This window comes from Mirounga angustirostris, unplaced genomic scaffold (assembly GCF_029215605.1).
Source record: "Mirounga angustirostris isolate CCGP_5_RB_7025 unplaced genomic scaffold, mMirAng1.0.hap1 SCAF_13, whole genome shotgun sequence".
NCBI classification, from domain to species: domain Eukaryota; kingdom Metazoa; phylum Chordata; class Mammalia; order Carnivora; family Phocidae; genus Mirounga; species Mirounga angustirostris.
In genome coordinates, this window is record NW_026991721.1 from 17453838 (window position 1) to 17473049 (window position 19212).

The 19212-nt window shown below is 48.4% G+C and overlaps 1 long non-coding RNA gene across 1 annotated transcript in view; it reads right to left on the minus strand.

The window, feature by feature from the left end:
• The window catches only part of LOC135362324 (uncharacterized), a 42409-nt gene extending 39065 nt beyond the window's left edge, over window positions 1–3344 (minus strand). The window contains exon 1 of the long non-coding RNA XR_010406890.1: window positions 3247–3344. This is a non-coding gene — a long non-coding RNA (uncharacterized LOC135362324). The remainder of the gene's footprint in view (window positions 1–3246) is intronic.
• Between the last annotated feature and the right edge of the window lie 15868 nt (window positions 3345–19212).

Here is a 19212-nt window from a genome sequence, read left to right on the forward strand (position 1 = left end):
CTGAGCTATAAAAAATTGACTCTGTCCAGCACTCTCGGACTCCGCAGCACTTTCCTTTTTCGGCAGACTAGATAGAGTCTGGGTGCTTGGCTAACTGAGAGAGGAATGACGGTGGGCATTTAGTTTGCTGGAAGAACGGTGGTTGGGGTGCGGGGGGGAATTCAAGGCCCTCCCCGAAAATGGGAAGCTTCGCGGCCCTCGGGTCTTAGGCTCTCACATCCCTAGACTCATCCCCTATCCGTGTTCATCCCTGTGGGCGCCTGTGTGTGTCTGTGTGTCCTTCTGGTCCAGTCCCTAAGGGCGTCTAGCACAGTTTCTAGCTGGCGAAGGACGCGGGGCGCAAAGCATAGTGAAGGCCTGATTTGTGCCACTTGTAACCGAAGTGATAACGACAGCAAGGGGAGGAGGGGGACCCACAGACGATCCTCAACCCTGCAGCCTTGCCTCCCTCCCCAGGACGGGGCGCCTGGAGGGGCCAAGACAGGGCTGCTGCTGCAGCTAAGCTGCTCAGTCGGGTACAACCACATCTCTCAAAAGCTCCTTCTCTGCGGGGGTTCCCCCAGCTTTTGCCTGTTTTCCCCCCTTCCGTGCTACTTAGTTTTGAAAAAAGATGAGATGGGAGAGACCTGAGGCTGCAAAACACCCCAAATTAGGTTGGAAGCAGGTGCGGGGGGAAGAAGAGACTCCGGGGAGCGGGCGGTGCCAGGGTGTTTTCCCTCTTTTTCGGAGCTACCCAGTTCACAGGGGCTCGTCTCACCTCTGGGTCCCCCACGCTAGGACAGAGGATGCTGAGGGCCTCCCGCCCCTCCCTCAAGGGCTTCCCCACCCCTATATTGCAGAGTTGGATCCTTAGGGTCAAAAATGACCAGAACGTGTCCTAAACTGATTCATATTCCAGGTACTGACTTGGCCTTAAGAACGGATCCCCCCCCCTTTTTTTTGCAGTGGGTGAATGGGGTTATTCGGGGTGTGGGGTAAGACATAACTTCTGTAAACTTTTATTGTATTTTAGCTTTTTTCCACTTCTCCGAAAACACACGCACACCGCTCGCTCCAATTCCCCCTGTAATACAAAGTCGATTTAAAAGTTGGGGGCGGGGGACCCGCGCGGAGGACAGGCGGGGGACCAATGCCTCAGGGAGCGCGGGAAGGACGGGAGGGAAAGGTTTGTTTCTTCCGTGGAAAACGGGGCAAGGGCTGGGAAAAGCTCGGACCGAGCCGCTTCGGGAAGGTGCGGCCTTCGACTATCGCTGCTGGTTGCGGTCTTCTCGACGAGCGCGCTCTCCGCGAATGCTTTTTGGGGTAAGGGCTTCCGGCTATTGAGTTATGTACAGCAAGCCCAGACCGCAAAAAGATTCGCGAAGGGCAGAATCTGCTGGCTTCTTCAGTCCGCCGCCGCCGCCGCCGCCGCCTTCAGCCCAGGATGTCTCCGAACCCCGGGGCCGAGCCCGCTGGGTCTCCCCAGCGCGCTCCATCGCAGCTCAGCCTTCCCACCCCGCGCGCCGCCCGCCCCTCTGCCGCCCCTCCCTGCGCCCCCCGACCCATCCTTGCGTTTCTCCACACCGTCCGCGACCCCCCAACTCAGCCCGCACAGACGCGAGCGAGGTGTGTGGAGGGCGAGAAGAGGAGCGCGGAGGGGAACCAGGGATCCCGGCGCCCAGCCTCCACCCCTCTTCCGTAGACCCAGCACCCCGAGCCTCCCCGCCTATCTAGCCTATCACCCACGTTCCCCTCTCAGGGTTCCGCCAGCCCCGGCTGCAAGGTCGCGGATCTCTGAACAGGTATAGTTCGGATTTCCCCTGAACCCGCTCTTGTCCCTTCTAGTCCCCCAACCGAGGTTCCAACCGTGACTACAGGCGCTGCGTAAAGAGAAAAACTCCCCCAGAGCACTAAATAAATACAGACGAGGCCGCCAGCTCATTGGTGCGGACTAAAATCGTCACCCACCAATCAGGAAAGAGCTCACATTTCCCTTTTTTTTTTTTTTTTTTTCAGAAGGGGGAGGGAGGAAAAAAATATTTCCATTTCTAATTATTCAACAAAACCCAGACTGGAACACGTTAAAATCTTGTTGTTGCAAAAAAGCTGGCCAAGACCCCTACCCCCATTCCAACCCAAGTGAGGGGAGAGGTGCAGGATATTGAGCAAGGGAGGGTTCAAGAGAGACAGACCTCTCCCAACGGGACCCAAGCCAGAAGATTCAGACGGAAAACGACAGGCAAAGATGAACATAAAATAAACCCAAACTCCACGCTAGTCAACCTATTTCTAGAAAAATGAGAATGTCTCAATCTCCCCCCTCAAAAAAAAAAAAAAAGTTCTGAATCCTCAAGAGAAATGGTGAAGCTCCTCCCTCTGCACCCTTCCCCAAACCCGTTTAGATATTGGGTGTCTAATGGCCCACTCGCCTCAGGTGCCCTTTTGTTGCTGCAGCCCCCCTTCTCCCCATTCTGCAGAAGGTTGAGGGGAACAACAAGGGATGAGCCCCTCACTGATCGCCGGCTCCCGCAACGACGGGAGATTCCAGCATCTGCAGGAGGAAAGACAGGGGAGGGGAAGGGAGACTAGGGTGGAAGGAGGGGGGTGATCTCTTTCTTTCGTTCTCCCTCCTTCCCTCTCCCCTGTCTCCCTCTAGGCCCCCTCTGCCATCCCATCCATCCAAACTTTGAGGGGTTGCCCTCTTTCCTCCCAGTGCAGCGCCACCCTTCCCATAAATGCTCTGCCCCCCCCCCCACCCGCCCAGTATCCAAGAAGGGTGTGGGCAAAGGAATGTTCAGATCAACTCCCTCCCCAACAGTAGTCCCCCAGCGGGGAAAAACTCAGCCAGGGTGGGATGCTGCAAACATTGCAAGAAAGTTGCCATATTTGTTCTCTGCCACCCTGGAATCGACGTGCGGGCGGGCGCGGGCGCACACACACTCTTGCTCAGCAAGCCGGGAATAAACGTATCTAGACGAAGTAGTCACCGTCTCCAAGTCCCTGTCGACCCACCCCCTCCGCCCATCCATCACCCTCGGCAGCTCTGCGACCCACCCACCCTCCCACGGCATCCCCTCGGCTAGGCGACCGACCGACACACGCACACACACCCCGAGCGTCGGCGCGCCCGCCGCGCCAGAGGGGGCTCCACAGTCTGCGCCCGCCGCCACTGCGGCGCGGGGCAACTGGGAAAAAAAAGTTCTGCTCAGCGGATCAGTGAACCTACAGACCACCGGCCGACCAGTGTACCAACCCCTTCCTCCTTACCTCGGTCCGCAGGCTCCGAGAGCGCGCTGGTCCCGTCCGCACTGCAGCCAGCTTGAAGGAGTCCCTTTCTGACCGGCCCGCTCCCCTCCCGCCCCTCCCCGCCCCCCACGGGTGTTTGCCCAGCGGCAAAGCAGGCTCTTCCAGGTAAGTATATAAGTTACTGTACTGTGTGGGAGGGTCACGATCTTGGTAATTGCTGCTTTCCGAGCTTAACCCCTGCGTTCCTGCCTTCCTCCAACTTGTTGAGGACTCGTCGGGTAGCGGGAGAGCGAGCGAGCGCACCAGAGAGCGCGTCGGCCGGGAGGGGGGGAGAGAGGTGCACCGGGACGAGTGGGGAGAGCGAGACAGAGAGCGGCGGAGTTCAAATGCCCCCCTGGCAGCGGTTTTCATTGGATAGGTCTTCCCCCCCCCCACCCCCGTCTCCCCTGGCTTGTCCCCCCCACCTCCTCCGTCTCCCATGTAGGGGACGTCTCCAGGCAAAGTCACGATTCCTTCTCAGTTCGGAATGAACTGTGACTAGAGCCATGACGCAGCCAGCGCGCATTACTCACTTTTTGCAGTCACGACTTGGGAATCCGTGCTGGTTCCAACCAAAATTACACCGCTACCATTGAATTATTTAATAGGATCCAGTTCGGGGGTAAACTTGTGCATTGTGCCAAGGGATGGGGGACGAGGGATGGGGGGAAATGAGGACACGGGGCATCTCCCCTCCCCCTTCATGACTCCTGGACCACCACCACCACTGCCCCACGTGCTGCAAGTGTTTTATTACGCTACTACCCCTCCCGGCCCCGGCCGCTTCCCCCTACCCCAGCTATTTCCTTTGCAAATGTAGCAGAATTTGTAAACACAACCACGCAACTTTCAGGACTGAGAGGGGCGAGGCTTGGGAAAAGAAACGTAGGTCCGGGTGAATGACGAGGAGGCCGAAGGGTGGGCCGAGAGGCTGCGAGCAGCTTTGGTTTGAGCTGAATTGTCAAGACACAGTGTGGGTTGCAGCGTTATTTGTGTTATTCTCCACAACATCAGTAACAGTCCTTGTTACTATTATGAGTTGACGAATACTCAGTCTCAGCCAGGGAATCTTTCAGAGAAGGACTGCTTCTGAACTAAAAATAACTCGACCCACCCTCTTTATCTCCCCCCCACCCCAGGGCTGTGCCTTGGGTGCCCTGCGTGAGGTTCAGGTCACTAAAGTCAGAGACTGTTGCTGGATTAATATGGGGCAGAGGGAGCATAGAGCACCTGGGCTCTCCTTCTCTCTCGCCTGAAGGCTATCCCCCTCAGATACTTACCTCACCATCCCGGGTTTATTTTTTTAATTATGTAGAAAATATCCCTGTATGCACACAAGCTTATTGCAGATCTGTAAGATTCATTTCCCTACCATGTACAGCCCACCTTTGTGGGCCAGTAAAAGGATGCATTTTTATTATTCCTCGCGGAGGAGTTAATCAGTATGAATGTCTTTGTGTGCGCGTGATATTCATCCCCCCTGTGGCCTCTGATAACCTTCCTCCCTCCTCACCTGTCTGGCTACAGGTTAGGTCAAAGTGTCTGGAGCCGATTGCAATGAATCTCATTCTGGGTCGAGCCCATAACCCCAGGGAGTGGATGGTCTCCCAAGTAACATTTAGCAACTTGGAGAAGAACCCCCATTCCCCAGTTTCCCTCGGAGCCGGTTTTCAGAAACCCTTTGGCTTTTGACTTTAAGGCGCCGCGCATTGTTCCCAAGCCTGGATTCTCTGCGCATCGCACCAGCAACTCTTGTGCTTTGGCTTCTAATTCATTCATTCCACAACTCATTTGGGGCTCCTATGACTAGGACGCGAAGGAAGGGGGAATAGTAAGAAAAATGCCATAATGCACAGACACATCCTTACACACCTTACGGGAATTGCAGAATGTGGGAGCATTGGGGGCATGAAGTGGGAAGCGACGAGGGTCCGAATAAAGCAACCTATAGCCTCTTATTTTGAGAGTCACCATCACCGGAGAGAAATCTTTCAAACCCACTGGCGGGAAGGTGCAGGAGCCCGGGAATGGAGACCCAGATAGAGACTGGCCTTTGCGGAGAAAGTCGGTAAGCCACCGGCTTTCGGTTCCTGGAGCGCTGGGCCTTGGCTCATCCTCGAATCTAACACTTTGCTCCCCCCTCCTTTAAATTTTTTTCCCTTTCCTTCCCACTCACCCCTCCTTTTCCCCAAAGCTCTCACCGAAGTCACGACTCTCCCCTTTGAACATCCTTAACCCCCTCCTTTCCGTATCCCTCTTCTGCATCCAGGGCGGGGCTATCCGCAGCTGGCGCCAACCCCGCCCCCTGGCGCTCGGAGATGAACTCGCGGAGGACCAAGGAATTTTCAGCACCTGCCTTCTATGGACAGCTACCGCGCCCTGAGCCCGCCGGGGGCCAGGGTCTCAGTCCTCCGGCTCCAGGAACCCAGCGAGTAGCGAAGTTTGTCAAAGGAATGGAGATTTTTCCTCCTCTTTACCGCCCAGCCCCATCCATGCAATTTTAATCTATATCACATCGCCTCCATTAATCTCACAGAGAGAGGGCCCATTAAGTGGTATCTGGGCACCCTTTAAGACAGAGAAAACGGGGAGGGGAGGGGGGCAGTCGAGAGAACCCGGCTCAACAGCGCCGACCCATAAAGAGAGAGAGAGTTGCAGCAGCTATTGATTCAGAGATTCGTCAGGGTGATTCCCAGCTCTGCAAGAATTCCCCCTTTCAGTTCCTTTGCATGCAGCCCCAAATTCATTATGCACACACACAGCTATACCCCTCACCTTCCACTCAGTCCCACCCTCTTCTTCAAAAAGGGGTAGAAAGACAGCCAAAAAAAGAACCCCAGAGCATGCACAAAGTAAGCCTCAGCTCATACTCACAGTCTGCGGCATGCACATGACATAATATTACTTACCCAAACGGGAACTCCTTAAGAGAGAGAAAGAGAAACATAGGAGGAGGGAAGAGAAAGTGGAGAGAGAGAGAGGGAGAGAGAAGAGAGGAGAGGAAAAATCCAACAATTAATTTCCAGACATAGTTGGGGGGGGGGACAATGCGGTGATGTCCAGGTTTTCTTCCACCCGCGCTGGCTTTTTATCCAGTACAGCCCTCGGTCTATTTCTGGAACACGATCAAACCCTGATGCTATTTTTAGCAAGTACTGAAAAAACCTCCACACACAAAGGCATTTCGCTGGAACGTTACATCCAAAACATTAAATGTGCATTAAGCGCCCCCTCCCCACTTTTTTCTGCACCACCAGACTCCCTTGCATTACTGCAGGTGACGTTTTTTAAAGCAGAAAAATACCCAAATATTATATTTTCCCACCCTCCCATTAACTCCCATCTGCCTCTGCCTGTTGCAAGCTCCTCGCAGTCTCCCCAGCAGAAGGCTTTGGAGTGGTTGTATTCTTTTAGAGCTGCTTGTCTCCATTGACCAGATTCCCTGCATGCTGGGGGGCGAACGGGGGTCCTTAGGCCCCTTCCCCAGAGGAGCTTCCCAAGAAAGCTCTAGAGTCTAACGCTATCCACAATGGAGATTCCCAAATGAGGGAAGAAAAAAAAAAAGCTTCCATACCCTTCCCACGTTTCCCACCCATGCTTTGCAAAATCGCGCTGTGTTTGCAACACACCGCCTTTGAAAATGTATATTTTGAAAGCTGCATATGTGTGTGTGTGTGTGTGTGTGTGTGTGTCTGTGTTTTGCGTTCTAGTAAATTCACTACGAGAGGGCTGGAGAAAATAGACTCATGAAGGCAGCGCGGAGCAGCCGCCTTGAGTCTCCTTTGCCAGCCTGCGTCAGTCATGAGCTACTGACGTCACGTGCAGATTCTCCTCTTTGGTGGGTCTGGTTCAGCTGAGAAGAGGCTTCTGCTCAGAGACAGCGCTTTGTGTTCGGCGCAGCCACTGAGCAGGCAAGGCAGCTGAGGCAGGCGCCACCCCAGGCTTGGGCTGGGCAGCTGCAGAGGAGGCTGCAGCCGCGTCTGCACTAAGCGTGCGGGGCCCCGAGGGCGTGCCCAGCAGGACAGCCCCCTCCCCAAAAACCCTCTGCCGCCCAGCACAAAGTCGGCTCAGTACAGACTCCCGCGAGCGTCCTTTCCCCGCCCTTTCGCAACTGGCCACTGTAGCAAAGACAGTTATGGCTATGACTCGGATTAATTCTGGGTGTTTGTCGGGCAGATAGCCCCAGCTCCTCGAGTGACGCAAATAACAGATTTTACGGCTCCCGTTGTCTCCCCTGCTCCCTTCTTCTCCCTCCCTTCTTTTCCCTCTTCTGTTTTCTCTGCCCACGCATCCTGCTTGGTCTCCCACGGAATCAGCCAGCTACAGCTTCCCAGAGAGCAATAATCCGAGTTAGAGACAGACAGACAGACTCCCAGAGCAGGAACAAATAAGCCTGCAGTTTAATACACACACACACACACACACACACACACACACACACACACACACGGTCCTTTGTAGATGGCCAGCAGCGTTTAGGGGCTCCCCTGAATGGGGGGAGGGGGAAGCTGATTCACAAATCCACCGGCCGCCAAGGAGTCACTGCTGGGGGGAAGGGGGGGAACCCGAGAGGCCAGGGACAGGGCTCCCTGCTGCAGCTTTTCCCTCTCCTCACCACGCAAAAAGGAAACCCACCTCTATAAATATCTTGATGGCAGGGTATTAGCGAATAAACAACTTTTGTTGAATGGTAAGGGAGGAGAAAATTCAACAGAGTGCAAATGCTTAGTCTCTAGCGACATTACCAGAACTTTTTAAGACTAGGTGATGGTTTACCCTTTCTCCCTCTCAGAGACCAAGAGATCTTTTATTTTTCTTCTTCTTAAAATAATATCCCTGAAAAAGGAGCCCAGTGGATGAGTGCTATTTTTAAACCAATTTGAATGGAACTTGTTTCGTGAAGGTGACAAAGTGTGTGTGCGTGCCTGCTCACATGCCTCAGTGTGTGTTGTATCTGAATCTGAGGGTTTCAGCAGAAGACATGCCACACCTCAGTATGACAAAGGGTTTATTGATTGGTGGAGTGATGAAGTGGGAAGAATTCCTGCAAATTGAAAGATCTGAACAAAATCACACACACAGGGATTACCCTTCCCAAATCTACACAGCATCCTAGACCCGACTCACCTACCTACCCTCTGTCTAGAAAGGGCGGGGGGGGGGGGGTAGGGGCAGCGGGTACTGGAAAGCAGAGACCTGGCTTAGTGCCTGGTTTGTCTCCTTTATTAACCCTCATTCCAAACATTCCCTGACAATGGTTTTCCTTGATGCCAATAAACAGTTTTCCAGAGCTTATCATTACGATTTGGGGCCTGAGGCCTGGGAGTGATCATGGGCTGATCTTTCATCAGCGTGATCTTTAATACACTCTCATCTCCCTCTTCAGCCCTTCTTAGGCTTCGTAGCTTGCCTCAGAGATTTTGATTTAAGCTGAAACCCGTCTTGTACCCTCAATTTCTGTCTGTGGCTTAAGTTTTGCCTACTAAACAGCCTCTCAGCATGGAGGACACCCTCTGGCTGCCCATCAGCAACTGCTTATTTTTAGCTCCATGAATGCGTCTATGAATGCATGTGAGAATGGGGCTGCAGTGGGGAGGTATGCAGTCAGAAGAAATATCAATGGGAGGTAAGCGGCCCTGGTTTGTGCACTGAAGATGGCTTATCACATGGTATCATCAGATGTGGCCTGATGGACAGGAAAGCTTCTCCATCATGTGGCAGCTGCATTTCAGGGCCGCCTTCTTGGAATCCTGAAATGTCAGGCTGAGGATGTTTTTAAAGGCACAGAGTAGGTATGTTTCTAGAGGGATGAGACTAGGTATATGTGTAAGCATAAATTCATATGAGCACATTCACAGAAACCATATAGTTCTGATAGAGACTACATAAACTATATAGAGAAGAGACCGTTTAAAATAATGTGACCTACTTTCTATGGTGGTTAGATGCTATGTTGAGATCAAGGCAGATTCATCTGAGGTCACTTTGGGGGTTCCCTGACATCTTTCAGCAAACCCTGAAATCTAGCTCTAACAAATGAGGTAGAGTTGGAAACAGAAGAAATGTGCTCAATGTAGCAGCCAAAATTATACTAATCTAACTTTAGTGGACTGGTAGACTCAATGTCTCTGCTTCTCCCCCTGCCAAAAGAGGGCGCCCTTCTGCCATGTCCCTGTTTTGCTACTGTAATCAAGCTGACAGGTTAGATTGCAGGCGGGGGTGTGCCTAGCAAGCTCAGCAGAAACATTTGCAGAAAGTTAGTCCTCAGTAGCCAGTGTCTCCATTTCGCCCACGCATCAGTCAGGTCCTTTGGTACATGCCTGGACTAGAGGTGGTGTCCTTGGCTTTCTGAGCTGTCCCACCATTCTTTGCTAAGTGCTATGGTGGTCAATTCCTGTCTGAGCATCCAAGCTCAGCACCTAGGGAATTAATAGACTGATATGGAACCAGTCCAAGATGAAAACCACCTTCTGCACTGCCAACCTATTCCTGGGCATCCCAAGCATGAAGAGGACTTGTTTCCCCTAATGCTCCCCCAGAGGGCTGTGGAGGTAGGCTGCTGTCACCAAGCCCTTGAAAAGAACCGAGTCTCCTTTCTTTCAGGGTCACCGAAGCCCAGAAATGTCCCGCTTGTGTCTCTTGTCTCCTCTCCAAGCACCAAGAAAAATGCCAGTAGGTAAAGTACTAGGTTTGGAGAAGGAAAACACTGCAGCTCCCAGGAAATCAACTAAAGGGAATGTATCGGGGAAGTCCAGGAAAGAGATTCCTCTTTGCCTAAAGGTGTCTCCATTTGGGAGCCGACCTATTGGGGCCTAAATAAGGGATGGGATAGGGGGAAAGAAACCAATAGTTTTTGAGCACCAACTCTGTGACAGACATCATGCTGGCCACTTTTACATAAAGGATCTTATATAATACTTAAGGCAACTATCCGGATGTCATTATAATGTTACCTACCCAGTTGGGTTGTTGAGCACAGAAATCATTCCAGAAATATTAGTTAACATTTTTCCCATTTTAAACCTAAGGAAATGGAAACCAGATAGCTTAAGTGACTTGTCCAAAAGTCTTAAAGCTGGAAGTTGGTAAAACTGGGTATCCAATCAAATTCACATCTGTGTGGCTACAACACTCATGCCTATACAACTCCAGTCATGTTGCCTCCATTCCAGTATCTGGTCTTTTATATTCCAGTTCTGAGCACCATCATGTAGAATTGCAGATGTCTGGGACTTTCTCAGCGGTGGCCTGAATAATGAAACTAATTTATTCCTTCTAAGAGGCCCCTTTGCCAGTAGAATCAACCCCCTAAAAGGCCATCTGCTTGTGAGAAGAAACGCCCTCCAGTTCTACCAAGGAAAGCACCAGCTGGCTCAGCCTCATCCAAAACTCAAGAGATTTGTCCAAAGCCAGCCAGTGTGGAGAGGAGATACAGCGAACTTTATGTCCACTCGGGCTGCTACGCTCAGCCATGTTTACACCTCCACTGAGGAAGCCCTTTGGATGGCACTAGGGAGGAGTTAGAAACTCCCCAGTCCAGTCTTCCAAGAAAGCTGTCTTAAGGTGAGAACAGCAACAAATCTGCATTTGGGTTGGCTAGTCATCCAAGTCCTCCTTCACCCTTTTAGAAACTGGCATCCCTGATCATATTCCTGATTCTGAAAACTTTAAGAGCTAAGGCATTAGCACCACGGGGGAGATAAGCCACAGCATGCATAATACAAGCTATCCTACGATCCCCTTCCCCTGTTAAATACATGTTTTCATCACTTACCGTGATCAAGAGGTACATTCAGTCTTGGAAAATACTTCTTAGAAGCCAGCATATTTGGAGGTTTGAGGGTAATATTTTTAAGGACCACTTGCACACTGGAAGAAAGTGACTAGAATTCCACACACACCCCCTTTTTTTGTTGTTGCCATCAGCATTCAAAAGTCTCAACGCTCTACCTCCAAGCAATTGCAGTGTTCAACTTCAGAACACTTAAGACAGCATCTCTTCTTTGCACACCTTCATTATCAAGGAGCAAGCTCTTTCAAATGCTCTCTTCCCTCCCTATGCCACTCTGCTAGACACCCCGGAGAACCAGATGATAGGTTTTCCCATGCCTTGTCAGATAAAAGGCACATTAGGGAGAATGGGGACTCAGAGGGTCACCCAGGAATGTCTAGAATAGGTTTCATGGCGAGGATCTAAGCAAAGACAAGAAAGCCAGAGCAAGCACATGATAGGGGGCTGAAGCTAAAGGGGTAGGGTGGGGTAGGGCTTAGGATGCCAGCATGCTTTAGTTTAACAGAGGCTAAATAGAAAACGATCAGAGTTTGAAAAGCATGGACTACAGGGAAAAAAAGAAACCTGAGGATGCTTCAAGATGCCTGTGTGAGTTTGGCTTTAATTTTGTGGCTGGTAGACATAGTCTACCATACCTGAATTCAGTGGGCAGGAAGAGCTCAATCATGAGTTCGTGGGGGTCTGAATTAGCTAAACTTTTAATCTTTTCACTATTAAAAATGCCCTGAAACTAGCTGCTTGGATCACTATATCTGACAGGCAAACAGGAAAAAATGGGCCCCACATTTCTTTAATTGGTAGCCCAATGACTATAGGCTGTGGCACAGAGGGAGAATGGACTAACATATCTGTTCAATTGGCCAGTTTCTTGTACTTACTGGTAAGGCTATGAGTTAAGTAACAAATTGGGTCTGAATCTTGTCATGAGAAGAGAGACTTGGAGCTCACATGTGAAAATCCAGCATCTTCCATTAGTTCTAGCTTACCACTAAAAGCAGAAATAAAATGGGGGGTAGGATATGATTTCTAGGTAGAGTGGGTTTTCCAAGAACCACACTTTTTGTAGTGATTGTCTTTGAGAAAGAGAGCACTATGACCTCAACCAATTCTGATTTGGTCAATCCTGGGGTCTGTTTTATGGATGAGATTAACATTGTGAGACTGGACTAACGTCTGTGGCTTGGCTGGGGATCCCTGAAGGGCATTTGGGTCAATGGGAACTGCTAGCGAACAAATCTTACAACCTAACAGGGTGGATATGGCTCATGAGCACTGGGCTTCTGAGATCACTACAAATCACCCTAGACAGTGCTGGCAAATGTCACTTACCTCACCATCCAGGAACCTGTGGTTCAGAACCCATGAAGAAAAGCCTTGGGTCTCAAATGAAAATGTCTAGAGTGAAGCCATCACAATGTGGTAGAATGAAATGCAAATTTAATTGGAGAAAAAAGAAGTCTAGATGATTCCATCCTGTATTCAGGGGCAGTCCAATTCTGAGAATCTTTCTCTTTCTCTTCTTCCTACCTCCACATTCTCAATCAGTCCAAACAGTCATGAGTAAGCTCTTTCACTATATCTGACTGGGATTAAGGGATTTCTGGTCTTTCCATCTAGTTTTAATTACATCACACTCAGATACCTTCAGTACCTTCATTGAGTGTGACTGCTCTGGCAGAGAGTCTTGCAACTTCATTTTGGAAGAGGTGGGATGTGCTCTGATTTTCCTGACCTAGGGACTGAATGCTGGGCTGTTGGGCATGAAGCTGGGGGTAGGAGAGAGGGAAACTAATGTTAGCCATCTGGACATAACTCAGAAGGGAACTTGCCAAACAGAGAGCAAAGCCACTGCCCATGAGATGGGCACCTTGGAGAAAGAGCTGAGTGGGAAATGAATGGTGGAAGAATGGTGATCAGGAAGGGGTAATTATGGCAAGGGTTAATAGGAAGATGAATGTAAGCAGCAACATTGCAGAAAGCACGAGGCAAAGGATGAGGTGTGTCCTGGGTGTTTGAGGACTGCTTTGAAAACTCATCTGGTCTCCTCTTGATCGTTGGCACTCCTACAACAAGCAAGAATGAAAGGGATATGGTGTCAGCAACCTATATTCCATCACTCACAGTCCTCTGTGAGCATGCAGTTCCAGGCTCTCCCTTCCCCTCCCTCAGTGATATCATTTTGGCTTCCCGGGGGGGGGGGGGGCAGGGACACAAGGGGCAGATGCTCAAGGCTACAGTTAGATAAAGGGATGCTCAGCTTTACCAGCAGATGGCCAAATATGAGTTCACTTCAAATTGGCAGGCCAGGACCAACTTATTCATCAAGAAGTCACATTTCTGGCAAAGTAGAGTTTGTGGTATTAACAGGTCAAACCAGAGAGACCTGCTTCCACTGGTAGCTCAGGGCCAGGAAGTTACATCACAGACAAATATTTTTAACCCAACCACTCTGTTTAAGACAGTGACAGCCCAGTTGCTCAGAAGGTGCTGCAGAAAACCTACTCTTGTATCTGTTGCGTTATTATCACCAGATACCATTCTGATCCATTATGACCTCACTCTGCCCATAGGAGAAGGGTCAGCTGGCAGAAAATCTTGAGGCAGGGGTGGAGGAACTATGTAAACCTGGTGTGGCTGATGTCCCATAATGGAGATTTGGAGACACAGCAGTGAAATTGGAGACCAGCACCCCCCCAAAGAGAATGGGAATCCTGTGACTCCCCAGAAAGAACCAATGTGGAAATGCTTTGAGATTATTCTGCATTAAGTGAAAAAGTTTACATCTGCATTGTACAGGAGAGTTAAAATAATATTTGGGATTCTCTCAGGGACCTAGATACCTTTGAAATGGGGGTTGGTGAGAGACCAGCCTTAAAAAAGATAAGTGGCTGTGTAATTTCTAATTCCCAAATGACTCAATATCAAGGGAGCTCAGTTATGAACCAACCTAAAACAGGGAAAGGAGTGACTCAGGCCAGGATCCATATGTAAGGATCAAGGAGGTGGTTTCACAGTTTTTATTTTCTGTAGTTAAAAAGCCCAATCTGGACCTCAGTTTCAACCAATGTCAACCAGAAAGTCAGGACTTAAGATGTGAGTGAAGATCTGGTCTTGACTCAGCCATTTGCTCCTAACCAAAAATCTGGAACACGTCACTCAGTATCTTAAATTCCCAACTTATAAAATGAGTTTAAAGATGTAGGTGTGAACATGTTCCACAAATTAAAAAAGGCCTCACCTCTGTGATGGAAGTTCTTCTTAGTCACTGTAGTAGTTACTCTGAGTTCTTCAGTCTGGGCATCACAGTGCGAACACAGACTGGGCAAGCACTGTCATGTACTTAATTGTCTCATGGAATGACTTTTTTAAAAAGCAAGGTTGAAATGCTCTAGAACCCAGGAATTTTATGGAACAACCCCATAGCCAGAGGTAGCCTATTTATACTGGGTGGTGAGGACAAGTTCCACTTCTAATTTCACATTTGCCCCTTGGTTCTTGCTTCTCTGGAGTTCTAACTCAGGATAATCCTAAGAACAGTGAGTCTGCTATGCTCTGCTGATGCCAGGAACTTACTTAATGTTCCAGGTTGTGGCTGTCTCATTTGTAAAACTCTGCCACATGCAGCTGTGGTATTAAATGAGATCATACAAGTAAGATGCCTAGCACTGTGTTAGCACCCAGTGAATGTTAGATGAAATTATTAAGGAGGCAGAAGAGGCCAACCTCTGGAGTTTCATCTTCCTTGGCGCCTCAGGATACCTTATTTTCTCCTTGGTTCAAGGCACCAAGAATCTCAGATGCCTTAAATTGATACCACAGGGCAGGGCAGAATGACTGCTAAGGAATTTCTACCAAATAGCCAGTAGAGGGAGCTCCCAGGTAAAACTGCTCTTCTCTAGTCTGTATTTGCTTCATTTCTCCATAAAACAAATCTCTGCCCAGAAGCCACAGATTTTTTCTCTACCAGAGACCTTTTTTATTGAGAGAAAACTGAAGTGCTCATCAGCAAAGGACCTAGACCCAATCCTGCTTTCAGAGAACCCAGGAGTTCTTGAACTTTAGAGACATATTTAGTCCCATGGCAAGGTTCAACTCTTGGGCTCCAGTTGCCACTTGGAATAGAAAGGACAGTTCCTGTTGGGGCTGATCCAAGGAGGTCTGGCGCTGAAACTTTGAAGCTAACACTTCTCTCGCCCTTGGAATTTTGAATGTTCTCTAGCTTTCCAGTCACCCTTTCTCCACAAATATCTAGATTCATAGTCACTGAAGGACATTTATTATAAATTTGTTATAAGGCAGTCATGAAGCCTGGCCACTGTTAACAGCAGAGTGAAGGAAATAGTCCTTGTCTGCTGTTAGGAGCATTTAAACACAAGTCTATGAGAAACTAAATGATAGACACAGCATGTCTTTCAGATAAAAGACCTAAGATGGCTGCCAAAAAGTGGCAAGATGGATTCTACTGAGGATCTGAGCTCAGCTTTTCCAGTTCCTTCTCTGCTCAGATTCCTCAGGTTAACCAGGTGGCCCACTCTCAGGGCACAGACCTTTCTTCCTCATACTTAGTTTCTGGCTTACAGTTAATCAATGTAATAGTAGGAGCCCCAAGAGATAGTGGGAAATATTTCTAGTCTTTCTTACAATTAACATTTGCTCACAGCCCGATTTTGATTAGCAGTGGCCTCATTTCTTTTAGGGTACCCAAGGGGCTCTGTGCCTCACCTACTTACAGGATGATACATAGCTTAGGAGGAACCCAGAATAAAGCAAAGACTTGACATACAGGAAGGTTAAAAATATATGAGAGCTCCTCTCCCTCCTTCTCCTGGCATGATACCAATATTAACAATAACCGATATTTATTGAGTATTTACTAATCTCAACTACTGTGCTAATAGGTATGTATCATCCTATTCAATCCTTACAGCAACTGAGTTAAACAGTTCCTATTACAGTTAACCATTTTAAAGTTGAAAAGCTGGGACTTAGAGGGGCTAAATAACCTGCCCTATGTCAAACAGCTGTTAAGTGGGGTAGTTAGTCTGAGATACAGAGCAGCCCCTCTTTGAGTCCTAGCTGGGTTTTCCAGAACAGGCAATAGTGGAGTTCCCTTCAATTTTAGAAATTTCCATGAGTAAGGAGAACCGGGGTACACCTTAAGTCCTAACCAGGACCGATGGAAACATCTGATGCTCCTTCTCATTCCATTGTTTCATTTCCATAGGGTAAATGTAACACTGGACTAAACCATAGAGAAAAAAAGGGACTCATTACATCTTTGGCAAATGCATTGGACTTTTATAATTTGGGATGAATGGAATGACTGACATCTGGGGACCTAGTTCAAGGATAGAATTTTTTAGGGCTCACGCCTGTAAAGAAAAGACTCTTTGGGAACTGCCATTAAGAATAATCTGGGGAGGGGCGCCTGGGTGACTCAGTCGCTAAGCGTCTGCCTTTGGCTCAGGTCATGATCTCAGGGTCTGGGATCGAGCCCTGCATTGGGCTCCTTGCTCGGCAGGAAGCCTGCTTCTCCCTCTCCCACTCCCCCTGCTTGTGTTCCTGCTCTTGCTGTGTCTCTGTCAAATAAATACAATCTTTAAAAAAAGAAAAAAGAATAATCTGGGGAAGAGGGGTAAGCTATGGATTCTATCAGCAGCTCTCAAACCATGACTCCATCTATCTGGATCTGTAACTTTGGTGGGCTCTATTTACCCAACTCTGGTTAAAGGTCAACGTTGGCTCCTTTGACATAGGGGCTGGGACCAGGTAGGGAAAGTGCAGGCTACAGAGCAAACATCACAGGAGGTACTTCTCATAATCGCAGATGACAAAGACCCTGCCTTCAATTACCCCATAAGCTTGGCTGCTACTACTCATCCTCCTCTTGAAGTCAACAGAAGGAAGCTATCCAGTAAGAAGGTAGGCTTCTGATGATAAGGAGGAGAAAAAATGAAGGAGCTACTACCTTTAAGAGCCTGAAAACCATTGGCCACAGGAAGAAGAGAGGACTCAGGCCCAGTCTTGTCTTGTCCTGTCTTTTTGGTCCCTCATCTCTAGGGCTGACACCAAATGTTTTGACTCATGGAATAACTTGCTGCTGTGAGCCACCAATATAGGCAAATATATAGGTTCAAATTGGTTTAAAATTATATGTCAAACACAACTTTGGTCTGGATTGTAACTCAGGAGAATTACTAATGTTTTGATTAGATCTCAGACTCATGCATATGAGGGGCTCATTATGATTAGGGATTTATGGTCTGGTTAACTTCCAGGCCCTGGTATGGATGCACCAAGCCCTCAGCAGGAACCAGCCTTCATCATACTGCAACCTGCTTCATGTGCATCCTGCTTAGAGTCCTCCAGGGCCAAACTAGTTATAGAGTATTTATGTTTTCCTTGAAATCTTCAAGTGCATAGAAGTCTCCCAAGAGGGACCTGAAGGGGTGGGATATTAGAGACAGAGATGCCGTAAGAGTGGGGGAAACATTAATAACAACAGCAAGCATCCAACTGACCACTTTTTATACACTAGGCAATGTCCTAAGCACTTCATATGTATTCATTTACTCATTGTAACCATAGGAGGTGGGTACTATTATTATTCCCATCTTATAGATGAGGAAACAGAGGGGTTACTGAACTTGTCTGAGGTCTCCGAACTATTTAAGTAGGCAGGATTTTCATCCAGGCTCCCCGGCTTGTGCTCTGAGTCCCATGCTAGACTCTCTCCTCTTAATGGAAAGATCTCCAAAGTGCTGGCAGAGGCTGGGCATGTATAGTTCCCAGATGAAAAAGAATCCATATTCAGTCTTGTGTTGTATTTGCTGTGAATAGTCTATGGAATGCCAGACATCATGGGTACTAATGGGCCCAGAGAAACCCATTGTCTGAGGTCTGGGCAACCACTGACCCCTCCATCCCACAACCATAAAAGAAGACTGGTAACAGTGACAACAGTACATTCAACTCATATATGCTCACTCTTCCAAACACCTTAGGAGCTCCTTAAGGACAAGAGTTATTCAACTTGCTCTGAGCAACACTCATGATATTACATAAATTATAGGGCTGGTAGACTCTGACCTTTGTTTTAGAGATGAGGTCAAGAGAGGCCAAGTGAATCACCTAAGTTCACTAGGTTAGGGCACCAGATCCTGGGCTACAACCCAGCTGATACCTGGTTCAGCCAATTTATCTAATCATAGGGTCTCTGAAGACTGGGGGACAGATAAGAGAATATCGTGGTTGCTAATGAGGCAGGCTACTAGTACTGAAGCCCCTACCTTCTAGGGGAAAAAAAAAAAAAAGGAAGGTGTTTCTTTAATCTGTGTAGGGGAAATAAAACCTGGAGGGAGAGTAAGCTTGCCACAGGTCACAGGCCAATGGAATGAACTCATCGATTTCTGTTCCCAAATATTCAGCTCACCAGATTCCTTGAACACAATATAGGTGGTAAAGCTTTTAAAAATCTGAGAGTTTATAAATAGTAGGTTAATATAGAGTGGGAGAAATCCTCTTGCCTTGGTGGAGATGACTAACAAAGGAGTTTTCAGGGAGGGATAGTGGCTATTTTACTATTCCTTAAAAAAAAAATCGCCTTCCCAAATGATTTATTTTCCAAATCTGTGTAAATTCAATATAGAAAAGTAAATAGAAGCAAATAACTCTTGTAGTGAATTGGGATCCTAACTCCTGACCCAGACTGAGGCTAGGTTGAGGCCACTCCTTGGAAAGCAGATCTTCCCAGGCTCAGTGGTTCTTTAATACCCAAGATATAGTGATTAGGGTAAGTCCTATTGTTCTGAGACCCATAAGACCTAACGTAATCATCCCATGAGCTTCCAAAAGGATGAACTGCCACAAAAGCCTGGCTTCCTCCCCAAATATTACCAAGTCTCTAGAACAAAAAATCTGGATTTTAATGGGTGGAACTTTTTTTTCAAACGACATATCCACACCAATTAACATGCTCATAATAAACTCATGGATCAAAGGATTCCTGACAGAATGGGACACAGGAAAGATAAGTTTGGAACAGGTAAAGGAAGCCTGTGGTGGATTATTGGTCAAGCAAGGGCTTTATAAGTTCCTAAGAACCTAAGGTTGGTAAGGGTCTTATCAAAGGAAGAATGTGAGTTGCTAAATGCCTT